At 38.2% G+C, this 13,142-nt stretch overlaps 1 long non-coding RNA gene across 1 annotated transcript; it reads left to right on the top strand.

Annotated features, from left to right (window-relative positions):
• The first annotated feature begins 585 nt into the window (after positions 1 to 585).
• On the top strand, positions 586 to 6,206 carry LOC125630970 (uncharacterized). The gene is made up of 3 exons (XR_007354841.1): positions 586 to 654; positions 5,846 to 5,952; positions 6,091 to 6,206. It is a non-coding gene; the product is annotated as an uncharacterized LOC125630970 (long non-coding RNA).
• Positions 6,207 to 13,142: the final 6,936 nt, after the last annotated feature.

Genomic DNA, 13,142 nt, shown 5'->3' on the forward strand with positions numbered 1-13,142 from the left:
TGAGATCTCATTCAACTAAATGTTAGGGTAGTTATCTGTTGTTTGGCATATTATTAAAGTTTCACGTGCTTTTCTTCTTAAACATAGACAAGTATACTTCTAACCCCATATTAGGGCAGTTTACATTAACGTACATTATTCTACTATAAATAAATACACATCTGCATAAGTCCACCTTTCTTCTTTTTTTCATTTCCATGTATGATAGTGAAACTGAACCAGCACATACCATTACACCATTTTTGACCCTTTTGTCACTGTGAATTGGATTCCAAAATTCCATGACACAGAGAATTACAGCTGCTTTTTCAGATTGCAGTATAAAATTCTCAGCATCAGTTTCTCTATTTCCGATGAAACTATTTCATTTATCAAAAAAGTATTAATTTATTGAAATATTTATCCCATTCTATAGCATATATTTACTTGTTTATTCATTGTATTGCACAGAAAGTTACACACAATTCCTATGACCATTCTTTCCCTTCATTAACTGTAAAAAATTTCAGCTCTAGAGGCAGTGATTAATTTTAAATTAAAATGTGATCGTCTTCTGTTTTTTCTGAAGTCAGGCATGAACACTGTTGAAGTCTGTTCCTCTGTCCCCTACCCCATTTAAACTGAGTCTGAGGAATGTGGTAAAGACACAATAAGGTAAGTTTTATACTGTATATATTTCCTTGAGTAAAAATAATTTATATTCAAATCTAAGCTCAGTTACAGTGCACATAAAGTAAATTGGAGTCACTCTGTGCATCTGAAGAAGTGGGTTTTTTTACCCACAAAAGCTTATGCCCAAATAAATCTGTTAGTCTTTAAGGAGCCACCAGACTTCTCGTTCTTTCTGTGGATACAGACTAACATGGCTACTCCTCTGATATAAAGTAAATTGTTGGCCCATAGCTCAAAATGATTTCATTAACGTGATACTGGAAGTAACACACCAAAAATAATAAATAATAATCAATTAAACAAACAAAGGCCAAAGGGTCATATGCTGACTAAATGATTTATTAGATACTTCTTAGAGACAAAAAACTAAAAAAAATAGATGGGAAATTACTGTTAATATTAATAGCAAAATAAAGAGGAAAAGCAAAAGAAAAGGTTAATCAGCAAATCACTTCAACATTCAAACACATAAGCTCACTTTAGGCTCAACCCTGCATTTCTAGAGCACCCAGAACTCTATTATACTCAATGGGAGATTGGAGATGTGCAAATATTATTATTATAATTAATTATGTTTGTTATGGTAGTACCTAAGGACCAACCAAGAATGGGGCCCTGTTGTGCTTGGCACTGCACAAACACAGAGTAGCTGACAGTCCCTGTTCCAAAGAGGTTTCAAACAACAGTAGTTCAAAGCGCACTAAGGAACTTTTAGTACATGCTAGCAGGATTCACAGGGCGACCTAGTGTGCAGCAGGCTAGAGCAGTGTGCATTGACACCCCAATTTACCGTGCACCAACTCTTTGTATACACAAGTCCTAAAGAAGAGGCTGTGCAGGAGGAAGAGGGTTGGAGTAAACAGCCAATGAGCACAGACCAAAGATAAGTCCAGTCAAAACTGTAGAAAGTTCTCTGAATGTCCGAAGCAGCTTCCGCAGCTGCTACTACGGGCTGTGTTCTCTGGCTGATTCCTTTCTGCAGTTTTCCCCAAGGTCACATTTGGGGGAGATTCCCTACAGGCACAGATAATCTTGCTGAAAAGTAAGGTCCTTTTTGGAAAAGGCAATGGGATATTTTACACATGTACACATATTTAAGAAATCTTATGAACTCTGAGGATATTTTAATATTTAACTCCCTGTAAAATTTTATTTTCAGATTTTTAATTTTCTTTAAGAATATTATTTCTTGGTATATAGGTAAATATTTAACAGACATATGTCTATTAATCAGTAAATCTATGAGTGAGTGCTGCAAATCATCCAGCAAAAAAGCTCCATACAATTTCTAGGCAGATGATCATCTCTGACCCTCCAGATATGTGCACATATGCTGAAGTTTACTACAATGAGAAGTTTACAGAAGTACAATTAAGCATGCATACAAGAGTTTGCAGGGTAAGAAAAGGAGTACTTGTGGCACCTTAGAGACTAACCAATTTATTTGAGCATGAGCTTTCGTGAGCTACAGCTCACTTCATCAGATGTATACCATAGCTCACGAAAGCTCATGCTCAAATAAATTGGTTAGTCTCTAAGGTGCTACAAGTACTCCTTTTCTTTTTGCGAATACAGACTAACACGGCTGTTACTCTGAAACCTGCAGGGTAAGAGCCTACATAATCATAGGGTGTGCATTAACTCACAAAAATATTTCAGGATTAATTTTAGATTTTTTTGTATTTGTACTTTATTTTCTGTATCTGTCCACTTCATAACACCAGTCCAACTGTATAGATCTATGTAGAATGGGAAAAAACATAACTAATACAATTTATAAACTTCTAAAAACATTTTGAATAGCTTTTCCATCTCTAACAATGCTACCATTTCAGAGTCTGATATTTTGAATTTTCCAAGGCTAGAAGAAGCAAGTGCTTGTCTTGTTGGAAAGCTGGGACTTGCGAGACATCAGAATTCATGCCCTTCAGTGGTGCAGAACTGCACACTGGAACTCCATGGCCATGGGCCAAAGCTATCATAATTTGGGGGGTGAAGTTCCATACATGGGAGTGAAAAAAGGAAACTTTTTTGGCCGTACTCCTCCTTTCCCCACTCCCAATTTTTAAATGGTGGATATTTGAAGCTGATGAGAGATTTTTCAGTGTTAGTGTAAATTCCAGTGGAGATGGATTAGTGGACAGAGTGCAGGTGAGAGAGTTAGTTTTGCATGATAAATGCAATTCAACACGAGTTTTCAATTTATCACACTGAAGTCACTAGCATAACTGTGGTATGTAGATATTTATAATAACTACAGTATTCCTCTGTACACACACTTGTTTTTTTCTGGTTGGATTTTTGTGGGCTTTTTTAACTACTTTCACACTGTATAAAAATGTCCTTTTTGCTATATTTATTAAACAATATTTCCTTTTTTATTATAACATTAAAGTAGATGTACTGTATACACAAAAGCCATTACTGCTGTATATAAGGCTGATGTTCCTTTTTACACACTTTTATTAATATTCAAATAGTTTAATGGTTATAGCTATATTAATAAGATATATAGACAATCTTTCTAATGGTTACTGCAATATTAATAAGATATATACAGCACTTTTTAATGGTTATTGTTATTTTAATAAGATGGATAGAACATTTGTATAAGATGTAAGAGTATTAAATACTTAACTTGATCACAGAACAAGCTGTTAGAACGCACACTGTAAGACACAATAGTGAGACGTATAAAGCAGAGTACTACAGTGATTTCACAAATGCTGACGTTATATATGTACTATGAACACCCATAGGGTACTATTTTTAAAATATTTCATTTAGGAAACCACTATTTTTAAGTATAATTTAGCTAAGCAATAAAATTCCTTGAAATCAAGCCTCACTACTCGGGTGCAATATGCCTTGAGCATAAAAGGAACCCAGAAATCCCCCAAAGATACCATTCGGAAATTATGAATGGGGAAATAAAAGAAAACAAATCAACAACATAAAAACCAGCTGAAGTCTAGTATACAGTCAAGCTACTGAAGTAAAGGGATCTATTTTGAAATTCATGCTCTCAGTTATCTAAAGTGTATGACTTGAATAGTGTGGCAGAACTTTCAGCTCCCAACTCGTCATGACTGAAATGTGTGACAAAGATTTTAAGTGCAGTACACAACAGAACTACAGAGAAAGCTATTATTGTTATGTATTACTTGTATTGTGGCAGTGCTAAGAGGCCCCAGGCACATAGTCCCTGCACTAATGCTTATAATGTAAGATGAGACACAAGAGGTGAATGCAAACAGATAATGTAGAAATTATGTAAGATTCATATCTTAACACAAAACATGGTTTCTATAAATGCTTGTTCTTAATTTTGCATGTTTATCTCAGAATTACTTGTCTGTCTAAAATAGCCAGTGTCCCAAAGGCTTGCACTCTAAACAGACAAGCAGAAAAAGGGTATAATATTACATTATCCCCATTTAACAAATGAAAAAGGAGGTATAGAAAGATCAAGGCCTAGATTTGTAAAGGTATTTAGGCACTGTCCCAGTCAGCGCCACAAGGCTGAACTCCTTCACTGACCCATTGCTTAGCAGAACTTTAAAGCTGGAGCAAGTGCCAGTTAAGTAGCAATTTCCGCATTCACTCATGGGGACTGTGTAAGTGTCTATATGTGGGATTTTTAAAAGCCAGGATGAGTGCCACTGTACCTAAATGGACATTTTACCCAGGCACAGCAACTTGCACACAGCAACCTGGCCAGCGCCTACAAACAGCTCTCTCTCTGAAACAACAGCTCCACATACCATAAAGAGCTTTAACTTTTGCAGCCATTACATTTTACAGGGACATTTCCACTACTTACTGCAATGCTGGATGAGAGAACAAGGTTTTATTCCCCAATACCCATTCCTGCTCAGCTATCCTACAACCTATCTCTGTCTAACTGAAATTTTTCTACCAACTCACGTTTCTGGCTGGCTGGCTTATGCTCAATCGCTATTTCATGCTCACCTGATATTTATTTCCACTGCCACCTTTTGCCTTTTTAGCACGTCTTTTTTGCTGTTACTTATCAGATGTGGTCTATGCTAGCTGCTAGAGACTGTGGGACTGTTTTTAATCCCACTTCCATCCTGCTCCACAATACCCACTCCTACTCCCTTCCACATTGTTTCTTGCATTTTTACTCCACTCCCACCCACTACAACCTTAGATCCCACAAGAGAAACAGATTTCCCTCATGTTGCTTAAAAAAAAAAGGAAAGAAAGAAAGAAAGAAAGAAAGAAAGAAAGAAAGAAAGAAAGAAAGAAAGAAAGAAAGAAAGAAAGAAGGTTGGTTAGTATATTATATGAATGGAATTTGAACTTAATTTTTACCACTAAAAGAATACATGCTTAAACCTTGCAAAAAATACTTTAACTCCTGTTGACATAGACATCAAATCTCTTTCTACCCCTCACCTAAATTTAAGTATTAAAATCTTTATTATTATTTTTAAAGTATTTTCCCACAAATTACCACAGTCTGTTTTTTTTTTTTTTGCCCACACAATCCCACCCACAACAAAGTACTTTTTACCCATACCCACTATTGTGGTAGTGAGTCCTGTGGGACCCGCATGATCCCAATCCCTCTGCAGGGCTCGACCAAATCCCATGTATTAAGCTTGGTGTGAGCAGGTCTATGTGATGGCCCCGGACAGCATGTTAGGGGATGCCTCCACCTGGTTTAAAAATGCCACCTAGTTGCTTAGGCACCTCCATATCAACAAGAGGGCGAGGAGGTGGCAGAGGTAATTGTGTAGAAGTACTGCTAGATAAGTCTGTGACTGACTGTAGTTATGAGCCCCATTTCTCAAGGCTATGGACCTGGGGTAGCAGCAGAGCTTGGGATGCTGAGGTTTAGACATTTGGCATTAATGGGCCGGAAAGTAGGTGCCTACAGGGACTTAGGCACCAGCCAGGTGGAAGTTTTAAAAGAACCAGTGGTGGACTTAGGCACCTATCTGCCTCTTTAGGTGCCTAAATACCTTTACAAATCCAAACAGTAGTGACTTTCCCAAGAACACACAGGAAGCCTGTGATAGAGCTGGGAATAAAACCCAGAGAGCTTGGGTTCCAGTGAAGTCTCTTACAAGGCAATGCCTTTTTACTTGTGTAAATCTGGAGTAACGCTACTGACTTCAATATAATTATTATGGATTTAATCCAGAGTTATGCAGGACAGAATTGGCTCCATGTGAAGAAACGTGCTTGTCACAGAATTGTGCCAGACCACATATCATCATCTGAATCTAAAACTAATAGCCCACAAACATGGTAAGTCTATTTCTCTTTCTCTTCTAATCTTTAGTTTCGTTCCCAGTGACACTCAAACTGCTTCCTTCAATGCTCGCTGAAATAGAGTAGCTCAGTTGGTTATAGCCAGATATCACTAATGTAGTCTTTCCTCCACAGAGGGAACTACAAATATAAAAACTCTGACATCAGATTTTCAGCTCTTCCAGAGGAAGGGAAGGAGCAGAGAGAAAGAGAGGAAAAGGAAACATGAGGAATATAGAAGAAAACAAGGTATAAAACTCTCAGTGGCAAGTCATCAGCTGATCTCTGAATTATCACAGTTCCATTGTGGAGCTATGACAATTCAAACCCAGTTTAGGATTGGCCCCTCAATTTTTCTTTCATTTCTTGATCACATATTAACAGTAAAATTGTCACAATGTTTTCTCATATTCATTGAAATTTCACTAGTTTGATTGGCCAAAGGAAAAAATATGTCAAATATTAACACCTGACTAGATTTTCAAGTTGGAACTGGTGAAATTTTTACACCTCAATGTCTTCTTGGAAGAAAACGTTTTCTAAGATATTTTACTACTCTTTAGATACTCCTTTATCTTGCTCTTTTGAAAGATCTTGAATTCCTAGTAGACTAGCAGAGCATTGGGCAGCATTCTTTCAGTCTGCACTCAAGTGTTTCACAAAGATATAAGTGCCTAAGTGGATTTTTAAAATGCCTACGTGCAAATAACTTTAAAAATCTGGCCCTTAGTTCGTTTTGCAGAAAGTGGATCCCTAAATACATTTTATTCATGTATTGAGGCAGCACATGTGCAGTGTGTAGATAAAGCTTGGATGGTTCAGAGTGCTGTTAAGTGCTAGGTCAAGTTCAGCCCTGGTGTAAGAGGTCATTAATCTCACGCAATTCACTTCTTACGCCAAGGTTTGAATTTGGTCTGCTGTGTCCAGTCTGCTTGGACTTCCATCATGCTATCGGATAGTTGGGCACGATGAGGCCAGAAAAATGGCCTAAATGTGGGAATTCCTACTCCATGAGGGACATTTGAGAGAGATTACTGTGACACTGCCCTCCCCCATATTCATCATAGTGGTATGATGAAATGATTATGACATAATTATGCTGCATCTTATACAAGATATGTCTTGTGAGGTACCTGTGGAAAAGTTATGATTTGCTGAATATGATTATCCTATTTGTATGCATGTATCATTTTTGTTTCTAGGGTTATGGATAGTGACTATGTATCTGTATTTCAAATGTGCTTATTCTCGGTAACACCCACAACAAGCCTTTCAGGTACAATAGTGAAGAAGCTAGTCAGTGCTACTCGCTTATCAACAAAGACAGTGGACCATGGAAGAGCTTAGCCTTCCTGTGAATGTTTCAGCCAGCCTCTGAGTAATGGCTGCTATGACCTAACAAAGCACGCAAGGGCATGTGACCAAACCACATGACACTGAACTCCATTTTGGTACCTGTATTTTTCCACAAACTGGGCAGAGAACTTGGCTTAAAACAAAGGGTTTTAAAACATAGGGAGGGACTATATAAAGTGGGGAGTGACATCATGATTTGTCTTTAGTCCCCCACAACTCAACACCTGAAAGAAGCTCTGAAAGACAAAGGACTTGGAACGGGGGAGGGGAACCCAAGCTGCAAAGCAAATGCAGTTTGTGCGTTAAGAATCTGCAAGCCTGCTTGTATCATCAGTCAGGATGAGAGATTACCGATTAAAATCCTATCTGGTATTTTAGGTTTAGTTTGCAGTTTTGTTCATTTACTACGCAATCTGCTTTGATCTGTTTGCTATCACTTATAATCACTTAAATCTATCTTTCTGTAGTTAATAAACTTGTTTTATACTTTATCTTAACCAACGTGTTTTGAGTGAAGTATCTGGGAAAATCTTAGCTCTGTGGACAAAGGCTGTTGGATATCTTTCCCACATCAAGATGGAAGTGAATATATTAATGATCTTACATTGTACAAATCCCTGTGCAGTGCAAGACAGTATAATTCTGGGTTTATACTCCAGCAAGGGGGCAAGGCTGTGGAGCTGGGGAATTGGCTGTTGTATCCTGTCTGTCCTTGAGCGGCTTAGGTAAAGCATTCAGGTAGTTCAGTTGGGTGTGTGGTGCCACCTGCTGTCATGCTGGGTGATAACAGGGCCTGGACAGGGTGGCTGAATCACCATCAAAGCAGTGTGAGAGAGGCCTGTCCAGCTGTGGGGGCACAGCAGTTCCCACTGCTCCCAGACTGAACCCCAGGGGTGACAACCCATCACAATTACTACTTATTTGCATTGTAGCGTAGTTATGAATCTGTTGGTTTACATGCATTTTTAAAATATCAACATTTTAAGTTTAATTAAAAGTACTGTGGTTTCACATAAACTGTTCAAAGTCTTTGCATAAAGAAAGTACTGCACATATTCTTTTTAGTATGCTAATTTTTCACGTAGTGCATGAAAAATTTTGATCATTGTAGTAATAAAGTTTAATTTAGAATGCTTGATTTTGACATAGCAGGGAAATTTAAAACCTGCAATAACTGAAGCAAATCATTCATGCACGGAAAACAAAAAAAAATATTCTGACAAATTGTTATAACACAATTTGTTCAATATCTCAGCAACAGTAATGAGAAGATCCTTGCACATGTTTGTTTTCAAACTGTTCCTATTTCTGTTTCATATTAGGTTAATGCTGTCTACAGAGGTGTACTTCCAGCTGCCATTCTTAGCGTTCTGAGCACTTCCAGCTGCCATCAGCTGCCATGACTTTAATAATATTCCATACTAACTATATATAACCAATTTCTGTTAGTTAGTATAATCCAATTTCTGGATTTACCCTATAAAGCAAACACACATCCTCTGTTACTTATAATTATTTGTCTTTGTAAGGAATGAGATTATTTAAACTTGAATAATGGTGTTTTTTAAATAGTTCAAAATAAGATCATTCAGTTGCAGTTAAATTTCTAGAGGAAACTATTTGAAATCATTTTAACATAGAATATACAAACTTTTGTTCAGGTATAATAAACTCCCTAGGAAAGACATGTCAAAAAGTTCTTGTGTAAATAGTCCTGTTTCTGGAAGGGAATCTGCTGTCAGTTCCCTCATTTGATTGAAAACCAGTATCCTGAAATACCCTGAGAATTGTGCATATATATATATATATATATATTTAAAAAAAAATCAGTGTGGGTGTGTGAATGAGTGAAAACTGTTTTTAGAAGAGAAGAGAATTATTTTTATTTAAATGGGCCCAATACCTTTTCTGGCTGGGCTGTGTGTAGGGCTCTGGGAGTTGGGGGGTATTGGAAGGAGGTTTTAAGCAGTCTTCACATCTCCTTGTCCCAAACCCTAAGGCTAGTTTGGCCCACAAGGCTAGTTAATGCACATTTAGGGCTAGTATCAGCTGGTAATGTCCCCACAGGAGGCCATCACATCTACTGTGGATCACCAGAGAATAGAAAGTAGTCTGGCCAAGCCTATTCCCACTATACTTATGCCAGACCTGTGCCACCTGGGGTTTCCCTCAGAGTAGGTGAATCCTCAGCTGCCTAGTCAAAGAGCCATGCCAAAGCGGCTGAATATGTTAAAATTTCCCCAAAGAAACTTCTCTTTGAATCCACATACATTTTAAAGTATCTAGCAGCTGTATTAAAACATGATGCTACTTCAAAATTATTGCATATTTATAATCAGGCAGGACAAATACCTCAAACAATTCCCCATGGAAACTAGCTCAAAATGAAGTTGAATTGTTCTACCTGTGTTCATTCTACTTTTGCATTTGCTTTCTGTGCATATTCTAGCAAACAAGTTCACTGGGAAGATTGCTCAAAAAGCAAAAGAACAGATAGGTAAAATTAATTGTTGGGCAAATTTCCAAACTATTAACTCATTTTGTGTGCATGAACCTTTGTTCACTTTTTTCAAACAGTAACACATACGAGCACAGGTTCTGAATTTGCAGGCACAAACCACATCTGGACAAGTGGATATGCACACATTCTAAAATCTCCCACGCAGGTGTTAATATCTCTCACTTGCTTGCACAGGAATGCTCAAAAGAGAATGTATGCAGCTGTTTTTGCATGCATTTAGAATAACTTTAGTGCTACCCTGGGACAATAAGAATCTGCTTAATTTCCAGTGCAGGGTTACCCATAATAAACAAACAAACTATAGTCCAACTGTTATGCAGATAATCACATTAGTCTTTAGGAGCTTTGTAACAGGTTATACATGAGATTTATTTTTACTGAGACAGGTCATATTGGCCACATAAGTTTATCACCTACAGGACTTGTTCGAAGTACCATGAGATCCTTAACTTTCACCTAGAAAGTTAGGTGCTCAAGATGGACTCTGACCATTACGACTTACTGAAAGGATTATATCCCTCAGTATGTCTGCTCTCCCCTCTTACTGCACTGTAACACAAGCAATAAACATGAGCCCCAAGCCTTTTATGCTCAAGGACAAGAGTGTTGCCAACCATCATGAGTCGTACTGCGTTTAATAATTTCAGTAATTTTGACATGGATGATCATCTCCATTGGACTTCATTGAGTCTTGGGTAATTTCCAAGATATGAAGGTTTCTTGTACTCCTTAGAAAATTCCCAAGTTGTAATAATTACCATTGGGGAATTCTTCCGTTTAAAAGCACAAGGAGTTGGAATGATGCCAGGTGGTAACTATTCAGCTATTGGCTATTTCTATTAAGCGTAAACAACCAGAAACTGCTACAATTTCAACTGGTAAACAATTTAAGACTACAAACGCCCCACTAAAAATAACCATAGTATGAAGAAATCTCAACTACCAATAATCCAACAACAGAAGGATCCTAATTAGGAGACAAACCAATCCTAGAACAAACCTAACAGCAGAAGGCGGCTTATTTGGCAATATTTGATTCTTTAAGGATCCCTGTGATAAAGATATGAAAAGGGCACAAATCTCACCTGCAAAACCCTTTACATTTATTTTTTTTAATCTATTGTCATTTCAAAGGGTAAGTTCTTTGTACTTTCTGAAAATTAGGCCCCTTTAAGGTGTCTAAAGTTGGTCACAGGGCCTGGACAGTATTGAAATCAATTCAAAAAAATGGAAGGACTCTGTGGTATTAATGCTCCATCACGACAGGGTTGGGATTGCTGGGACATCTGCAGCACTCTTTGCACTCCAGCCCCCTGGCAATATGATCTCATTAGAAACCATGTTGCCCCTGCATTCCTACCTAATCTCGCCCACAAATTCCAACCTGCCTCCCTACCCCCACCACTCCTCAAGATTTCTGGAACAAAAAACCTGTAAGATTTCATGCTGGCAATTCCACTATTTCCTATGTGTATTTCCCAGTATATAGGAACTGCCAGTCTAGGTGAGACCTGTAACTCATCTAATTCAGTATCCTGTCTCCAACTATGGTCAGCATCAGATGCTTCAGAGGAAGGAACAAAACCTTCCTAGGAAGCAGATGTGGAATATTCTACTCCCATGAAGGTTTTAGCCTAACCCCTATTAAAGACTGGCGTAAGCCCTTTTATCTTCCTTCTTTGTAAGCATTAACTATTATAACTCTGGATATTTTTATCAATATAAAAGTCCAATCCCCTCTTTAAACCTTGCTAAATTCTTTGACTTAACAAATTCCGTAACTGTGTTGGGGGATAATAATTCATTGAACAGCTCTCCCAAAGTTATGTCTCTACCTGGCCAGCAATAACCTTGGCCCCACAACACCCTTCTGCAAGATCTAGGAGAGGAACCGATGCTACTTAGACTCAATTAACTTCCTTATGATGGCTTTCCAACTCCTTTCAATACTTCTGTGGAAAAAAGTAAAGGGGGTGATCTGAAATGTTTACCTAGAGAAATATTCACTGCAAAGATGAACAAACAGCATTACTGTAAAAGATGTCCAGATAAATTGTTATAAGAAATGAGGGTCATTACCAAGAATCATTTCATGGCAGAACAGGAAAGACTAACATCCATGGGTATTACAAATGATTAACACGTGAAGCAGATTTATAGACATGAGTCATCATAGCAAAAACCAATCATGAATACGTTGTAGAATAAGATAAATTAAATAAGCCCAATAAGGTGCAAGACCAATTTTTTTTCTGAGTGTTGTTAAAGTGGGAAACAAGTTTAAATGAACGTAAGTACAGAATATGGGATTCAATAAATATATAAAGCCTGAAAGGGAAACTGAGCAATGTGAAGACAGCAAAAATTGACCTGAAGTAGAAAATCCGAGTGTGGAATTTAGTTTCAAGCAATAGTGCAAACCATGAGAAAATCACGATGTTAGAGACCAAAAAACCAACCAAACAAAAAACTCCAGCTAGCTGGTCATTTCATTGCTCAAACAGGTTACTTCCTATGGTACATATTTTAGCTAGCTTAGTTTTACATGTGTCAGGCTCCACCTGGGTTGGTGGGTCCATAAGGGTTACACTGCTAGCGCTGGTGGCTGAGTTTCCCTCATTTCTCTAGTTCATGGTCTTTTGCCTTGGATGGTACCAGTGGCATCATTACCAGTGCAGAGTCTGCTACCAATGCAGCCATGATCTTATGAGGCTTTTTGTCATTGCCCTAAAAAGAAAAGGAGTACTTGTGGCACCATAGAGACTAACCAATTAATTTGAGCATAAGCTTTCGTGAGCTACAGCTCACTTCATCGGATGTCATTGCCCTGGGACTTAGGAAGTTTTAAAGTCTTTGGTGATAGAGCCCAAAGACTTGGCTGACTTGGACAGGGTTGGATCTATCCTCTTCAGAGTGGAATTAGGGGAGGATTTCCTCTTTTGCTTATGAGAGCATTCTTTACTCTCTAGATGAAACCCTGATAGAGGTTCTCCAAGCGTGAACTCCCTTACTCCTGAGTCAGGCCTTGTTCTAGGAGACACGTTCCTCACTGACTCTGGCTGATATATGGGGCAAGGTTCCACAGCAGACTTCTGACTGGGCCTCACAGCTTTTTCTGTGAGGTATTTTTAAGCCAGATTTCTGTGCCTCACAGCTAGGGAAGGGGGGAACAGATACTGCATCTGGCAGATATATATGAGGAAGTATGGGAAGCACTGGGAGTCATCATTGACAGAGAAGGAGTGAGGACAGGAGACAGAGTTTTTAAAGCCTGGTTTTCTGGCCATTATCTAATTCCCACATTGGGAAC

Source organism: Caretta caretta, chromosome 2 (genome assembly GCF_965140235.1).
Source record: "Caretta caretta isolate rCarCar2 chromosome 2, rCarCar1.hap1, whole genome shotgun sequence".
Classification (NCBI taxonomy): Eukaryota; Metazoa; Chordata; order Testudines; family Cheloniidae; genus Caretta; species Caretta caretta.